Source organism: Cervus elaphus, chromosome 19 (assembly GCF_910594005.1).
Source record: "Cervus elaphus chromosome 19, mCerEla1.1, whole genome shotgun sequence".
Classification (NCBI taxonomy): Eukaryota; Metazoa; Chordata; class Mammalia; order Artiodactyla; family Cervidae; genus Cervus; species Cervus elaphus.
In genome coordinates, this window is record NC_057833.1 from 5,651,939 (window position 1) to 5,669,261 (window position 17,323).

Sequence of the window (17,323 nt, forward strand, 5' to 3'; positions counted from 1 at the left end):
GCAGGCACAGTAGCTGAGAATGTGTAACTCGAGATCACCGTTTTAACAGACCAATTTGGCATTTCCTGGACAGCTCTGCCTTGAGTGTTGTCTCTTCTTTTTAAGGAGGCTGTGTCTGAAAAACAAGCTGGTTAACACATTCTGATTCATTTTTTTCAATGAATAAATATTATAAGAATATTCAAAACCATATACAATGAACAGTAAAATTTCCTCCCATTCTTTTTCTGAAGTCACTTAACCTTCCTCCCAAGAAGAAAACACTAGTACCAATTTTGTGTATACTTTGGAGATATTCTATTTCACAAAAAAATATATATGCTGCATGGAAATAACAGAATAAATACAGTTCTTGGCACCTTGATTTTCCACCATAACAGTTGACATAGATACACCGTATTCTTTTAAATACTGGCTATTTCATTGCATAAAAGTGTCCCTACAATTTATTTAGCTGGATCCTCAGTAATAGAGATTTAGGTTGTTTTCAACCTTCTGATCTTATAAGAAATGCTAAAATGAATAACTTGTGCATATATCAGTTCCAAATATAAATCACATTATATTTATAGAAGTAGTTTTTCTGGGTCAAAGGATACGCACATTTTTTATTTGAATTGCCATTGTTAAATCACCCTTCTCAATGACTGCTTCAATTTATACTCCCTCTGGTAATATATGGAAATGTCTGTTTTTACCACACTTTGGCCAGACATTTTTTTTTAAACAACAGTTTATGATATTTGCCAATCTGACAAGAGGAAAAGATCTGTAGCTGCATGTGGTTAAGAGTTATTTGAGGACTTCACATTGTGATATGAATTGTAGATAATTTTCCTAATTTTATTTTGCCTTCTATACATTTTCTTTTTGACCTCGATAAAATTTTTGGTAGTTGAAGTTAGCAATCTTTTATTTGGCTTCTCAGTTTTGTGTTACATTTAGAAAATTTTCACTCCAAGTTTATTTTATATGCTCCTTCCATATTTTCATGTAGTAAATTTATACTTTTTATTGTTGATGACAGCATTTATGAATAAACTGCTTTTTCTTCATTGATTTGAAATGTTGCTTTTATTGTATTTAATATACAATGTCTCTTTGTGTGTTTCACCTATTACCGGATTTCCTTTTCCCACTATTAGTTTTCTATTATTATAGCAAATTATATGCTTTTAATTATAGCTTTATGACATTCATGTACTGGCTTAATTATTATAGTGTTTTAATATGCTTTTACTTCTGAAAAGCTGATAACCACTTAATACTCTTGAGTTTCCCTAGTGATTTCTCTTTGCTACTTTTCTATATGAACTTTAGAATCAGCTTGTTTATCTTGCTGGGTGTTTCCATGGTGTAGAATCTTCCTTCCAGAGGACATGGACTTTCTATTTGTTTCTGTCTTATTTTGTGTCCTGCAGGAGAATTTTAAAGTTTCTTCCAGAGAAATCTTGAAGGTTTCTATTTAATTATATTCCTAGATGTTTTATATTTTTGTTGTTATTTTATTTCCTTATTTCACTTGTGACAATATATCTTAAAGATGCATGAAGTTTTAAAAATTTCTATACATTAATTTTATATTCACTTATCTTGCTGGATTCTTTTATCTTTTCATTTGGTTCTCTGGATTTTTAGTAGCACTAGGTTTTTAACCAAGATGTAATCTGAATCCCTTGTGATTTACCTTTTCTTTTTAAAAATATATGCAATAGACATGTAAAACAAACTTGTGGTTATCAAAGGAAAGAGGTTGGGGAGTGATAAATTAGGAATTTGGGATTAACAGATATACATTACTATAAGTAAAATAGATGAACAAGGACATACCATGTAGCACAGGGAACTATATTCAGTATCTTGTAATAACTTAGAAAGGAAAGGAATCTGAAAAAGAATTATATATTTCTGAATCACTTTGTTGTACACCTGAAACATTATAAATCAACTACAGTTCAGTTAAAAAGTTAAAGTAAACAAAAAATAAAACATATATATATATATATATGCACACACACAAATATATATAAATTCTTGTTTCTTATCTTTGGAGATTCATTAATCTTGGAATGGGTTTTGAGATCTGCATTTTACATAGCTTTGTAAGTAATTTTCAGTCCTACCCAGGACAGGAAAAGATCAGCTAAAAATACTGAGTCCTAGCTGGTTGATGTTGTAGCCACGCATTCCAGGAAAACAAACTCACTCAGAAGGACAATGCAGAGAGTGGAGTGCAGTTTATTACACCGGTGGGCCCAAGGCAGAGTCTCTTCTTAGCCAGGGACCCTGACCGGTTTTTGTGAAAAACTTATATACCCTAAGTGTACACGCCAAAACCCACCCCCCCAAATTCCCTGAAACTAGTCTGAACAAAAGAAAAGAAAGATATAATCAAAGTTAACCCATGATTCATATGCCTTAAGCCTAGGTAGTTAACAGTGGACAATTATCAACAGGCCTGTGGTCATAGCCCAATAAGCATAATAGAATGTTTGATTCTATTTGGTTACACAGTTAATAAGGGTATTCTTTTAGGCGACGGAGAGTCTAGGTATGAGCCCTGGGACTCTTCCTTCCAGGGGCCTCGTTTTCCAGTTGGTATGTCATTTCCATAGATACTGGGCATAGAGCTCAAAGTCCACAGTCCGGCCCAAGACGGAGTCCCGCTTTCAAGGTGGAGACTGTCTGTCTTTTTCCTCCTTCATTGATCAATGAAGACAGAGATAGCTGTAAAATTGGGAATCCATATTTTTCTGAACATTAAATATATGTATGAAACTCTGGGTTACAGTCATAACAGTTTGTTGCTTCTCTCTTTCTAGTTCCTTATTTCCTCCCCCTCTCCCTCCCTCCCTCTCATAAAGGGAAACACTAATAATATGACATTGATATAAATCAGGGCTCGGGCACAGACTCTGTTAACTTTCTCTTCCTGAGAGGTTATTTTTCATCAGTGTGTTGGTTTTATGCTCTGAGAATTTGTCTTCATTTCTTTATAACAATGGAAAAAAAATTTTGGAATTTTTTTTATTGACAAATTATATGTGAAAAAGAAAAGGAAATCCAGGTCACTCAGCTTGCTTTGGTACAGGTTTTGCTGTATTAGAACAGCTTTGAAAAAGTTTCTCTTTAAACATGGCTTTTTAAAAAAAATCAATTGCATAATTTCCTATTCAGCAATAAATGCTCTGATATCTGCACCTATTTTTTCCTATCCTAAAGCCCTTAAAAATTATTATTCTTGCTTTCAAGGGGAGAGACTGACAACAACTCTATAGATAAAATGCTAAATCGCAGGGCATGCAGGAATTTTAACTCAGACCAGAAGAGAAATCATGAATATATTATTGAACCCTTAGTTGTTCAAACTACTGGAAACAGCAAGGCAAACCTAACAGGGACCCATAGAAAATAAACAGAAGTATTTTGCGTTCCTGGGACTACCCTGTTGCACTTTCTCTATATTTTAATTAAACGTTTTCATTTTCCTTGACACGTGTTACCCTTTTATAGTGATGTTTTGAAAAATATCATTTGCATATGGGAAGTGAGTAATTTTGTTAAAAGTCAAGTAGGTCTTTTGTGTTATGGATTGAATGATTTTTTCATAGATGTTGAGAGAATTTGAGAAGTGGTTCAACTAGTGGGAGTTGAAATTAATCTGGGTTTTTTCAGACAAGATTTATTTATGAAGATACAGGAAAACTGATTATTTCCAGACTCTTCTGAGTGTACTTTTTATCTTTGTTTATTGATTTTCGATCTCAAAGTCTTCTTTATCAGTCTTCTGTGTGGCAAGTGAGATTGTTGCACATAGTTTGGATGCTTTAGGTTTTTAAAGGACTTTAGCATCTTTTGGAAGTTTTAGATAGCCTCTGTATCAGGCCCCTCTAAGTATATTGATATCATCTTGGTATACTTTGCTGAGTAATTTAACATTCATATATGTTCTTTTTCTGTAATGAACTAATCCCGAGTTGCTTGTCATTACCTTCAAAGTATCATTTTAAGACAGAAATGAAAGTCAAGTCTTTTTCTAGTTGTTAGAGATTAGCGGTTAGAGTAAAATGTTAATTCTTATAAGGAGAGGGAGGAGAGAAAAGATGAAAGAAAAAAAAATAAAGCTTAGCAGGATGCAAACTTTAGCCTGAAATTTCTAACTAAAGCCAAACTAAATCCACTTGGATTTAGTGTTCTGAAGCCTTGAAAATGGTAAAAAAAAAAAAAAAAAAAAAAAAAAATGGGATCAAGTACTGAAAATTACACATAGAAAGGGAATAAGTAGGAAACTCATTTCATAAAATAGCCCTAAGAAAGACATTTTAAAGTGAATTTTGAAGACTTAAATTGACTTATGTGCATTTTGTTCTCTCATAATTTTTCTTTAAATTTTTTCCTGAGTATTAATTGTCCATCAACATCCATTTAGACAAACATGGTATATATGCAGGAGCTAAATGGATGCAAATCAGTTTATAACAGAATAGATATGTAAACACAATTAAAATGAATGAATTCCAGGGTTGAGTAATAATTTTTTACTTCTTTTAAATAAAAACTTTCTTTTTATATTCAAAATTTTATTATGAAAATTTCCAAACATATTAGATGAGTAAAAAGAATAACACAATGAACACCTATATCTATATTTAATATTTAAATAATATATATATTACCCATTTTACCTATATTTAATAACCATTATTAAATTCAGTAAGAATTAATATTTTGCATACTGCTTTCTCTTGCTTATTATTTTTTAAACTTTTTATTTTGAATTAGATTCATAGGAAATTGCAAAGATTGTACAGAATTCTAGTGTGCCCTTTACCTGGTAGTGACTATTACTTTAAAAATCCTAATATGTTTCTTTTGATGAAAAGAAAATATATTTGCATTTCTTCCCCCCCAACTTTATTGAGATATAATTAATATATAATACTATATAAGTTTAAGGTATACAATGTGATGATTTGATAGATGTAAATACTGTGATTGCCATAATAATCTTGGTTAACACATCCATAACCTCCTAAAATTACATTTTTGAGTGTGTAATGTAGTAAAAACATTAAAGATATTCTCACTTATCAACTTTTAAGCACATAATACAATATTACTAACTTTAGTCACCATGTTGTAAATTAGATTTCCAGAATTTATTCATCTTCTAACTGGAAGTTTGCACTCTCTGACTAATGTTCATCATTTCCCCACCCCCAGCTTCTGGAAATCACTATTCTATTCTCTTTGTGAGCTGACTTTTCAGATGCCACATATAAGGGATATCACACAGTACTTGCCTGTCTCTGTCTTAATCCCACTCAGCATAATGCTCTCAAGATCAATTCATATTGTCAAAAATGGCTAGATTTCCTTCTTTTTGTGGCTGAATAATATTCATATAAATCTCACATTTTCTAATCCATTTATCTGTTGACAGACACTTCAGTCAGTCAGTCAATTCAGTCACTTCAGTCATGTCCGACTCTTAGTGACCCCATGGACTGAAGCATGCCAGGCTTCCCTGTCCATCACCAACTCCCAAAGCCTACTCAAACACATGTCCATTGAGTTGGTGATGCCATCCAACCATCTCATCCTCTGTCATCCCCTTCTCCTCCCATCTTCAGTCTTTCCCAGCATCAGGGTCTTATCAAATGAGTCAGTTCTTCACATCAGGTGGCCAAAGTATTGGAGTTTCAGCTTCAGCATCAGTCCTTCCAATGAATATTCAGGACTGACACTTAGGTTGTTTCTATGTTCTAGCTATTGTGAATAATGCTACAATGAGTAGGGGTGTGCAGATAATTTTTTCAAGTTATTGTTTTCATTCTTTGGACATATACCCAGAAGCAGGATTGCTGGATCATATGGTAATTCTATTTCTATCCTAATTCTATTTCTATTCATACTACTATCTATGGTGGCTGTGCCAATTTACATCCCCACCAAGACACGAGGGTTCCCATTTTGCCACATCTTTGTCAACATGTTATCTCTCGTCTTTTTGAAAATAGCCATCCTAACAAGTGTAAAGTGATATCTCATGGTGTTTTTGACTTGTGTTTCTCTGATGATTTGTGGGGCTGAGCCCCTTTTCACGTACCTGTTGATCATTTGTATATCTTCTTTGAACAAATGTATATTTAGTTCTCCTGCCCAGTTTTTAATTTTTTTTTTTTTTTTGGCTATTGAGTCATATGTGTTTCTTATATATGTTGGATATTAACCCCTTACCAGAGGGCATATTTACAAATATTTTCTCTGGATCCATTTGTTGTCCTTTCATCTTGTTGACTTTCTTTTGCTGTGTAGAAGTGTTTTAGTTTGATATAGTCAAGCTTGTTGAATTTTGCTGTTGTTGCTTATGTTTTGGGGACTTCTTTGGTGGCTTGGGCTTCCCTAGTGGCTCAGACGGTAAAGCGTCTGTCTGCAATGCAGGAGACCTGGGTTCAATCCCTGGGTTGGGAAGATCCCCTGGAGAAGGAAATGGCAGTCAGCTCCAGTAGTCTTGCCTGGAAAATCCCATGGACCATGGCGCTGGATAGGCTACCGTCCATGGGGTTGTGAAGAGTCGGACATGACTGAGCAACTTCACTTTGGTGGCTCAGTGGTGAAAGAAGCCGCCTTCAGTGCAGGAGGTGCAGGAGAAGCAGGTCTGATCCCTGGGTTGGGAAGATCCTCTGGAGAAGGGCATGGCTACACACTCCAGTATTCTTGCCTGGAGAATCTCTGGGACAGAGGAGCCTGTTGGGCTGCAGTCCATAGGGTCACAAAGAGTCAGACATGACTGAAGTGACTTAGTTCACATGCTTGTGCTTTTGGTGTCATATCCAAAAAATTGTTGGCAAGACCAATGTCAAGGAGATTTTCCCCTATGTTTTCTTCTAAGAGTTTTAGGGTTTCAAGTCTTACATTTGAGCCTTTAATCCATTTAATTTTTGTGAGCAGTGTTAAGAGTCCAGTTTCATCCTTTTGCATGTGAATATCCAGTTTTTCTAGCATCATTTATTGAAGAGTTACCCTTTCTCTATTGAGCATTCTTGATTCCTTTATAAAGTATTAGTTGATTGTAAATGCATAGGTTTATTTCTGGGTTCTCAATTCTACTCCATTTATCAATGAGTTTGTCTTTATGATAGAACCACACAGTTTGGGTTATTGTAACTTTGTAATATAGTTTGAAACCAGGAAGTGTGATGCCCATAGCTTTATTTTCCTTTTTCAGAATGTGTTGGCTATAATGGGTCTTTTGTGCTTTCATACAGATTTTAGAATTGTTTGTTCTAGTTCCATGAAAAATGACATTAGAATTTTTATAGAGATAGTATTTAATCTATAGAGGGCTTTGAGCAGTATGGATATTAGCAATATTAATTCTTTCTGCTCACAAGATGAAAATTTGATTTGTGTCTTCAATTTCTTTCACCTGTGTCTTCATGTTTCAGTGTACAGATTTTTCACCCTCTTGATTAAATGTATTCCAAAGGCTTTTAACAATTGTTTTAATGCTACTGTAAATGACATGGTTTTCTTTTTTGAGTATTTTTGTTGTTGTTGTTGGCATATAGAAGTGCAACAGGTATTTGTATGTTTATTTTTATTCTACAAACTTCTTGAATTTGCTCTTTAATTTTAGCAGTTTTTTGCTAAATTTTTAGGGTTTTCTGTATATAACATCACGTCATCTTGAAACAGAGACAATTTGAATTTTTTTTATTTGCTGATTTCGATAACTTTTATTTTTCTTGCCTAACTGCTCTGGTCAGGACTTCCAATACTGTGTTAAATAAAAGGGATAAGAATAGACATCTCTGTCTTATTCTTGATCCTAGAGAAAAATTTTTTTAAATCTTTTTTTCATTAGTCTAGCTAAATGTTTGTCAATTTTATTTACCTTTTGAAATTTTATTTACCTTAACTTGCCAATTTTATTTACCTTATCAGTTTTAGTTTTTTGATCTTTTATGTTATTTTTTTGGTCTCTATTTCATTTATTTCTGCTCTAATTTTGTTATTTCCTTCTTTCTCTTAACTTTGGACAATGTTTTTCTGGTTTGTTGAGGATAAAGTTAAGTAATTTATTTGTCATCTTTCTTTTTACTTAATGTGGATATTTATCACTATAAACTTCCCTCTTAGAACTGCTTTTTCCCCCTGCATCCCATAAGTGTTTGTATGCTATTTTCATTTATTTTCAGATAATTTTGATTTCTCTTTTGAGTGCTTTGATATACTGACTAATCAATAGCATGTTGCTTAATCGCCACATATTTGAGAAACTTTCCTATTTTCCTTCTGTTATTGATTTCTATTTTCATATTGCTATAGTCAGAAAAGATACTTAGTATGATTTCAGTCTTCTTAAATTTGCTAAATCTTGTTTTGTGGTCTAACATTGATATATTCTGGAGAATGGTCCTTGTGTGCTTGAGAAGAATAAACATTCTGCCATTGTTGGATGAAATATTCTGTATATATCTGCTAGGTTTATTAGGTCTAAAGTGTAAAGTCCAATGTTTCCTTATTAATTTTCTGTATGGATAATCTGTTGGAAGTGGAGTACTGAAGTCCCCTATTATTATTGTATTATTGTCTATTTCTCCCTTTAGATTTGTTAGTATTTGATTATTATATTTAGTGTATGTAGGTGTTCTGATATTGGGTGCATATTTATTTAGAATTGTTATATTCTAAAAGAAAGGCAAGATAAAGGGGGAATGTGCTTTTGGAGCTATTTGAGGAATAGAATTAAAATGATCAAAAACAAAAAGAAAACATAACCATCATTAACTCTTTTTTTTTTTCCTCCATACCCTCCCTACCAGTCATCTTGGCACTGAAATATAAACTTGTTAATAACCAAGATAAAGTTTAGATCAAGCCTTGGTTGTTTCTGGTTTTAAATTTTTAATCTTTTCTGCTGCTGATAATTTTTTATGACCTGTTTGTGGATGTTCCAAAGATGGGTTAAACTAGTGTAGTGGTAGACAGAAAAATAATCTTGATTCATAAAGGTGGAATGCATGTAAACGCATGCTTAGTTACTTCAGGCATGTACAACTCTTTGTGACCCCATGGACTATAGCCTGCCAGACTCTTCTGTCCATGGGATTCTCCAGGCAAGAATACTGGAGTAAGTTGCCATGCCCTCCTCCAGGGAATCATCTTGACCCAGGGATCAAACCCGTATCTCCTGCGTTGCAGGGGATTCTTGACCCATTGAGCCACCTGGGAAGTCCCAAAGGTGGAATAAACACATCTAAAATGCTTTGTACAAGTTTCATTGAGTGGTAGCACTATAAATATGAAGAAAAGCTTTGGCCTAGATATGGAAGGACTTCATTTAAAAATTTTCCTGCAAAACAGGGGAAATAACATATGTTACTTATGTCTTGGCATCTGGTCTTTACTCAGTAAGCCCTCAACAAATTATGGAAGAAAATATTTCAGTTAATCATACAATAAGAGCACTCAACATCTTAAGGGACAAAAGAAGGACCTTCACATTCAGTGGTGATCAGGTGCAGACTGAGGGGAAGTTATTTGTCTGTTATGGAGTTTTTGGAAAAGCCATCCTTGTCTCTTCTTGGAGCTTGTCTCCTAAGCACTGGAAAGCTATAAGCAGACTCTTTTATTTGGATGTCAAATAGCCATTGATATGTCATTAGATTTTCCTTCTAGCAGATCATTTTTTTCCTAAGGGTATTTACAGATAAACTAAAAATTAGAGGAGGGGTTCTAAATGATGTTTTAGATTTCTCATTCTTCCCATAATGGGAAAATAGAAAACAGAAGATAGAAGTGTAGAATGGATGAATTACTCCTTTTTGGCATTAAGTTCTTAGAGAGGTAACTGAGAAATGAATGCCCTGGGATTACAAGTCTAAGGGGCTCCCTGGAGCTTCACAAGGTGTGGTCTTCAGAAAACTGTGAAGTGAAAGGGATCCATAGAAAGCTGCTTCATCTTAAGACAGGCAAGGTTGAGAGCTGGGGGAGGGTGTGATCAATGTCTTGTCTTCTAAATTAGGCAAAGCCACGAGATACAGTGAAAGTTGCCTCAGATATTTGTTCCAGCTGGATAGGAACCTCCCCACCATAGATAGGAGCCCTCTCTTCCCTGCTTATTCATGGAGTCTCCTCAAAAACATTCTTCCTTGAACTCTTAATATACTCTTTTTGCTCCCCCCATCTCAACTCTCACTTTCTCCTTAACATTTGAGGGGTAAACTTACTGATTATATATGGAATACTGTGTGTGTGTGTGTGTGTGTGTGTGTGTGTGTGTGTTGGGTAACTCAAGAAACAATAATTCAAGTAACCTTTAACTTTATAGATTTCACATGCAACAGTTTGTTCTCATAAGAATAATTTCATAGTGTCCATTTCTCAGAGAAGGAATTACTACTGAATCATTCTGTAAGGAAAAGACACTTTTTTAAAGGTAAGGATTGCTTTTCAAATCTTCTCTGTTACATAAAGGATAGTAAATAGGAATTAACAAATATATTCTATTTTATTCAATCACAAATAATCAACAGACCTATTTAACAAACATTTATCCACCATCTACTATATACCAGACACTGTTATATTTTTTGCTCTTAATCTTACAAATATCCTTCTCTCCTTTCTCATTTGAACATTCTGACTTACCACTGAACAAATGTGTCCTGTTTAAAATCAATCTTGGCTCCTCAGAGCAAAGCTTATGCATACCCAGATCCCAGATACTTCTTACCCGCTGTTTTGTGATGGATGAGCAGTTAAGAGCTACTTTTGGCAAGCATTTGCATCCTGATATAAAAAGCTGAGCAAAGTGTGTTTGGTCTAGAAATTGGTCAGGCTATTTTAGTGTTTATACCATGAAATTGTACCCTGAGACTTCTGTTGTAAGATGAGAGAGATTTAGAAAAATAAGCAGTAGAAGTCAAAACCAAGATTTTTGAATTTGAAGAATGTGTTTTGATTCTATTTTTGGATAAAGTTAGACTTTCTGTTTTTATCAGAGAAATGTCTCTTTTTCCTATTTGTTTTATTCTTTTCTTTTGTGTCACTCTTCTTGTGATTAGTTCTAGGTTTTCAGACTATTTTTCAAAAATCCTAGGGTTGGAAGATTACTGATCATTAATTATTCTTTATTTCTTGAAAGTGCAGCATAACACATCAAGAATACACCTATGTGAATAGTTAGAGCATCTGAAAATATTTACTCTAATAGATACTAGCTCTACTATAATGATACATGTTGTACATCTCCCTTACCAAATTTCTTATATTTTCATTTACACTTTTATTTCTTTACTCTTTGAGAAATTTGTTGTACCCTTTCTATGTTACTGCTTACTAATTCCTATGCCACACCTTGGGAATGTATGAACTGATTGAAATATTAACCTCAAGCCTGTTAAGAAAGAATGTATGTTAAACAGATTACGTATAATTGCTTGTTGCTAGTTGGAATAGCATCACAGTGATAAGGTCACGAAGAGGAGAAATTCATTTACTTTATTATTATTAGGTAGGGGTGCTGCTGCTGCTGCTGCTAAGTCACTTCAGTCGTGTCCGACTCTGTTCGACCCCATAGACGGCAGCCAGCCAGGCTTCCCGGACCCCAGGACTCTCCAGGCAAGAAAACTGGAGTGGGTTGCCATTTCCTTCTCCAATGCATGAAAGTGAAAAGTGAAAGTGAAGTCGCTCAGTCGTGTCCGACTCTTTGTCACCCCATGAACTGTAGCCCACCAGGCTCCTCCGTCCATGGGATTTTCCAGGCGAGAGTACTGGAGTGGGGTGCCATTGCCTTCTCCGAGATAAAGACAGTGGAGAGCAGCAGTGTGGTATGGAGTGTAAAGATTTTCCAGACTTGTGCAGGAGACTAAGGAGCATAAAACAATATTGTTTGTTAAGGGAAATATGCCTTCTTTATTCTTTCACTTGAAAAATATTTAGTGTCTGCTTTTACCACATTTCATGTTATGAGAAACAAATGTTCCTTAAGAGGGGAAGGTAGCAACAGGTAAGTCTAGAAAAGGAAACAGGATCATGCTAAGAAATAGATTTTTATCCTGACTGTGATAAAGAATCACTAATGACACCAACTCGGTGAGAAACAACAGAAAAATGTTTTTTAAAGATGATGCTGAAAGCAGTTTAGAGGACAGATGAGGAGGGGGCAGGAGAAACGAGACAAGAAGCCCCCCTGAGGAAGCACTGCAGGAACCCAGGAGAGAGAATTTAGGCTGAGTGAGAGTTAGAAAGAAGAGAAGCTACTGATGTACAATTATATGGGAGAATCAGTCAGGTTTGGGGAAGGGAAAGAAGAAGAGTTGTGGTCTTAGAAGATAAATTGGATAAGATACTAACATCAAGATAGAAAAAATAAGTATAGGAATAAGTTGGGGGAGGAATTAATTATTTAGGGACCTATCCCCGAGTCAGGAAAATCCTTTGCAGAAGGGAATGGCAACCCACTCCAGTACTGTTTTGCCTGGAGAATTCCATGGACAGAGGAGCCTGGCAGGTTATAGTTCATGGGGTTGCAAAGTCAGTCATGACTGAGCGACTGACATTTTCATTGAGTTTAAAGTTCATTTCTATCCCAGTCCACTTCACTGACAATCTGACATCTAATTGCTTTCTGGATGTCCCATAGATACTTTATGTCTCTATGATTTTGAGTACTGTAAGTATTATCTTTTATAAGTGGAATCATATAGTATGTTTGTGTGTGTGTGTGTTTGTGTGTGGCTGACTTATTTTACTTAGTATAATGTCCCTAAGTTTCACCCATGTTATGATGAACGTCAGAAATTCCTTCCTTTTGAGGGTCAAATGACAGTCCATTGTAGGCACATGTACATTTTGCTTATCCATTTGTGTATCCATGAACTAACTCTTGGTTGCTTCCATATGAATAGCTATTAGCTATGCTGCTATGAATATTGTTATACATATGGTTAATAATGTTGCTATGAATATTGTTATACATATCTCTTTGAGACCCTGCTTTCAATTCCCACCAATAGTTTAAAATGTCCCAATTTCTTCACCTCTGTGCCAACCCGATATTTTCTTTCTGCTTTTTTTTAGTAGCCATCCTAATTGGTATAAGATGTTATCTTGTTAAAGTTTTGATGTTAAAAATCTTAATGTGTGATTATTGGCCATTTGCATATCTTCTCTGGAGAAATGTCTGTTCAAATTCATTGCCTAGTTTTGAATAAAGTTATTTTGTTAATTTTTGAATTATAGGAATTCTCTGTGTATTCTGCATATTAATCTTTTACTAGATATATGATTTGCAAATATTTTCTCCCATGCAGTGGGTTGCCTATTTCTCTGTTGACATTATCAATTGGTTCACAAATTTTAGAAGTTTCATGAAGTCCAATTTGTTTGTTTTTTCTCTTATGGCCTGTGCCTTTGGTGTCCTATTGGAGAAATAATATAGTAATAGTTTTTATCTTTTCATAAAGATATTATGCCTAAGTCATCTTATAGTTGAGCAGATAATACAAATATAACATTATCTTTCAAATTCAAGAAATATTTGATGTAAAACATGACTGATTTTTTTGAGAACTTTAAAAGTATTTTCTAATACAATCTTTTTTGAAAAGACATTGCACTGTGTCTGGATCTATTTGAGAATTTCACGTAATCAGAAAATAGCATTTTATTCTAATTCCCGATTTTTGGTAATATTATGCAATATCATTTGAAAATCATCTGCAGTAGCTTGGGTGAAGTTTCCCCTTACCTAAACAAATAACTCTCAAATATTTAGTGGTAGTGATTTTTAACATGTGTTGAATATTAGCTTTTATTACTTTTCCATGTTTTTTTCTCTTTCAACAAGTAGTCTAGTGAAAATGGTATTGTTTCAACAACTTTAAAAACAATTGGGAAATAAGAAGCTAAATCCGTTTAGAGACTTTATAGTTCTGTGTGTAATTTTGGAATATGGAGGGCATCAAGGTCAGTCCGAAGAGTGGATGTCATATCTCACAAATCTAACTCGAAGGCGGATTTCATGAGGTTGGCAGAGGTACATGTAGATGGAAGTCTAGAACGTTGGAGGCACAATAGCAAACTATTGACAAAAAAAAAGAGTGAATTATATTGTGTGTGTGTGTGTGTGTGTGTGTGTGTATACTTGTGTGTGCACGCTCAATTGTGTCGGACTCTGTGCTACCCATAGCACTGTTTGCTACTGAGGCCGCCAGGCTCCTCTGTTCATGGAATTTTCCAGGCAAGAATACTGGAGTAGGTTGCCGTTTCCTTCTCCAGGGCGTCTTCCTGACTCAGGGATTGAACCCCTGTCTCTTGTCTCCTGCATTTATGACAGGACAATCGCTCTTCTTTTATAGTCTTTGCCATGTGGAAAGCAAGCGTGATGGTGGAAGTCTCAGCTGCTTACTTGGCCATCAGGGTGAGCCATGGTTTTTTCTGTTTTTTGACTGGAGTAGAGTGGTTATTATCTATATATTTATGTTGTGCTAATTAAGCTGCCCCTTTCCTAATCCTTTGTTAGAGTAGGTTTTTGTCTGTGTTCCTTGGTTTTTCCAGGGGGCTGCTTTTTTCAATTCCAAGTTTAGAACTTGAGTGAGCCAAAAAAGAAAACCTAAGGAACTTAAGATTTGTTCCTTAGGTTTGGGGCTCTCTAGCCCGTCTGCCTTCTTCCCACCGATCAGAGACTTTTTGTGTTCCTTTTATGTACAATGTTCAGGACTTTTACTTTTACTTAGTCCAGGACTATAGTTGTACTTAGGGAAAAGTGTGTCTATTCCCTTTTCCTGTAAGTTGAAGTCCATTTAATTTTTAGCCTCTCTGAGTTACTTTGACTTAGGGTTATCTCTTGTTTACAGCATCCATTTGGGTCTTGTTTTTTGAGCCAAATTGAAAATTTGTTTTTTATTAAATAAGTGAGTTATATTCTTTCACTTTTATTGATATGACTGATACGTTTGGTTTCAATTGTCACAAAATGTTTCGTAATTATGAATATTTTGTTGTATTTGCTATGTGTCTCCATCTATGAGATGTATATTCTTTATGTTCTTTGTTCACTTATTATTTGTATTTAGGAGGGTTTGTATTTTTATTCTTGTGGTTACCTTTGTATTTATTTCTATAAAAATATATTTAGTTCCATGTTTTCTTATCTAATCATTTACTATCCAGTTTATACTATGTTTTCAACATTTTTTAGTGCTCCCTTATTGCCTACACAGCAATGAGCCCTTTAATTTCTACTATGTCATAGCACGTAACATTTGTATCTTAGTTTTCCACTTTTATCCCATATTGTTTTAGTCTTACATGTACATTTATGTATTTTAATACACTTAGTATTGATCCTTTTGTTTAAGGTTTCCCAATCATTACTTGATTGAAATTCATTTGATAGTTAATTCCTCGAGAAGGGCTGCTGAATGAAGAATCTCCTATGTTCTTATACGTTAGAAATGAATTTACTATGCTTGATATTTAAAGGATGGATGGCTTATTTGGATATAAAATTCTTTATGTTTTTACATTTTCTTTTGCTGGACATTTTTATAAAGATTGATTCATAATTGTATTTGGTTTTGAAGTCTTTAATAATATTGATTTGGTAAACTATCTGAATTATCTGCTTGGAGATCTTGAAGATTTTAAATTTATCTTTGAAATCTAATTATTTTACTAAGAGAATGACTTCATCATTTTTCCGGTTACCCAGTAAACCTTTCCAATGTGTAGATTTAGGTGATCTTTTTAAAATTTCTGAAACTTTTTCTTAGGCTTTATTTTATATATTATTTCTGTTCCATTGTCTCTTTTTCTCTTTTCCAATGACTCTGGTAATATGAATATTATTCCTAGTTTGCCTGTCTTCCATTTCTGAAATTTTTACTTTATGTTATTTTCAGTCTCGTGGTCACTTTCCTGCCTTTTTCCAGGGCCCTTTGTTACTTTCTTATTTGACATGATTCTGCCTTAAGCATCTTATAGTTTACATTTCTGAGATAATTTTGTCTTTTTTCCCATTGCTTTCCTGAGTTCAAGCAACTCTTCTTTTATTTCTCTCACTACCCCCCCCCCCCCATATATTTCCATTTCTGATTCAAGGTGGTTTTATTATCCTCAAATGTTCTAGTATATTTATTCTTATTTATGTCTGTATTTATACAGAATGTTTTTTTCCTAGGTATCTGCAACCTTCTGATCATATTTTTGAGATGTCAAACTTCTTTTAAAATATTTTCTACAACATTTAGCATATGTTATGCTTACAATGCTTACAGACTTTCAATAAATATAACTTTTTTATAGTTTTATATCTACATTATTTGAATTTTAGTAACTCAAGTAATTATTTCCTATGAAAATGTTCAATTAGACTGTTTCAAATTGTAGGTTAAAGAAGCAAATAAAATATTGATCACCTTGGTCTGAAGTTCTGAGACTAAAATAATCCTTAATATTTTAGATAAAAGGATAATATTCTTTTTATCTATATTATTCCATTCATCTACCCATTAAACAAGGTGAAAGAGTATCTGTCTAGTACAGTTTCTGCTTCTGGCAAGTGGAATTATGAATTAACCAATGATCTTGTTAAAATGCAAAATATGATTCAGTAGGTCTGGGGTGACCTATATTTTGGAATTCTATAGACTCACTGGTGATGTCCATCCTGATCTGAAAAGTACAGTATCCATAGCAAAGTACTGATGTTGTCCACTTCAGGTTTCTCTCAAGGAGTTAAAATTGTCGCTTGTATTGTTTGTTTGGTTTTAAATGATGCATTGTACCTCTCTAGTGTTTTCTGTAAAGAAGATCTTCTTGCAGGGGCAACATCTGAGCTGAGATGTAAGAAGTCCACAAAATTCTACTGTATCTTTTGAAGCTTTCTTCTTTTATCTAAATAAATTTATGAAATCCTGACCAGGACTTGATGCGTAAGGTCATCCTTTGGCATTTCCTGGAGATCCACTGGTCTTGGAAAGTGCCAGCACTCCTATTTTAGTCTACTTCAATTACTTCCTTATCACATTATTCTGTGGTGTCTTTGTTTTTTTGTCTTCTTGGAAGTCTTGGACCTTGTAGTACCTGTTGCCTTTCCAGCTATTAGACTAGTTGATGAGGAGTCTGTGTGTCATTTTCAATGTTAGTGTTGATCAAGGAGCTTTACTGCCTGAAAATCTTCTGCATCATCGGTGAAAAGTGCAACTGCCTTAGAATCAGAAATCCTGGGTTAAAGGTTTACATGTAATTAAGTTTTACACATAGTTCCATAGATGTTCTGACAGTGTAAAAGAAGATGCCTTCATTA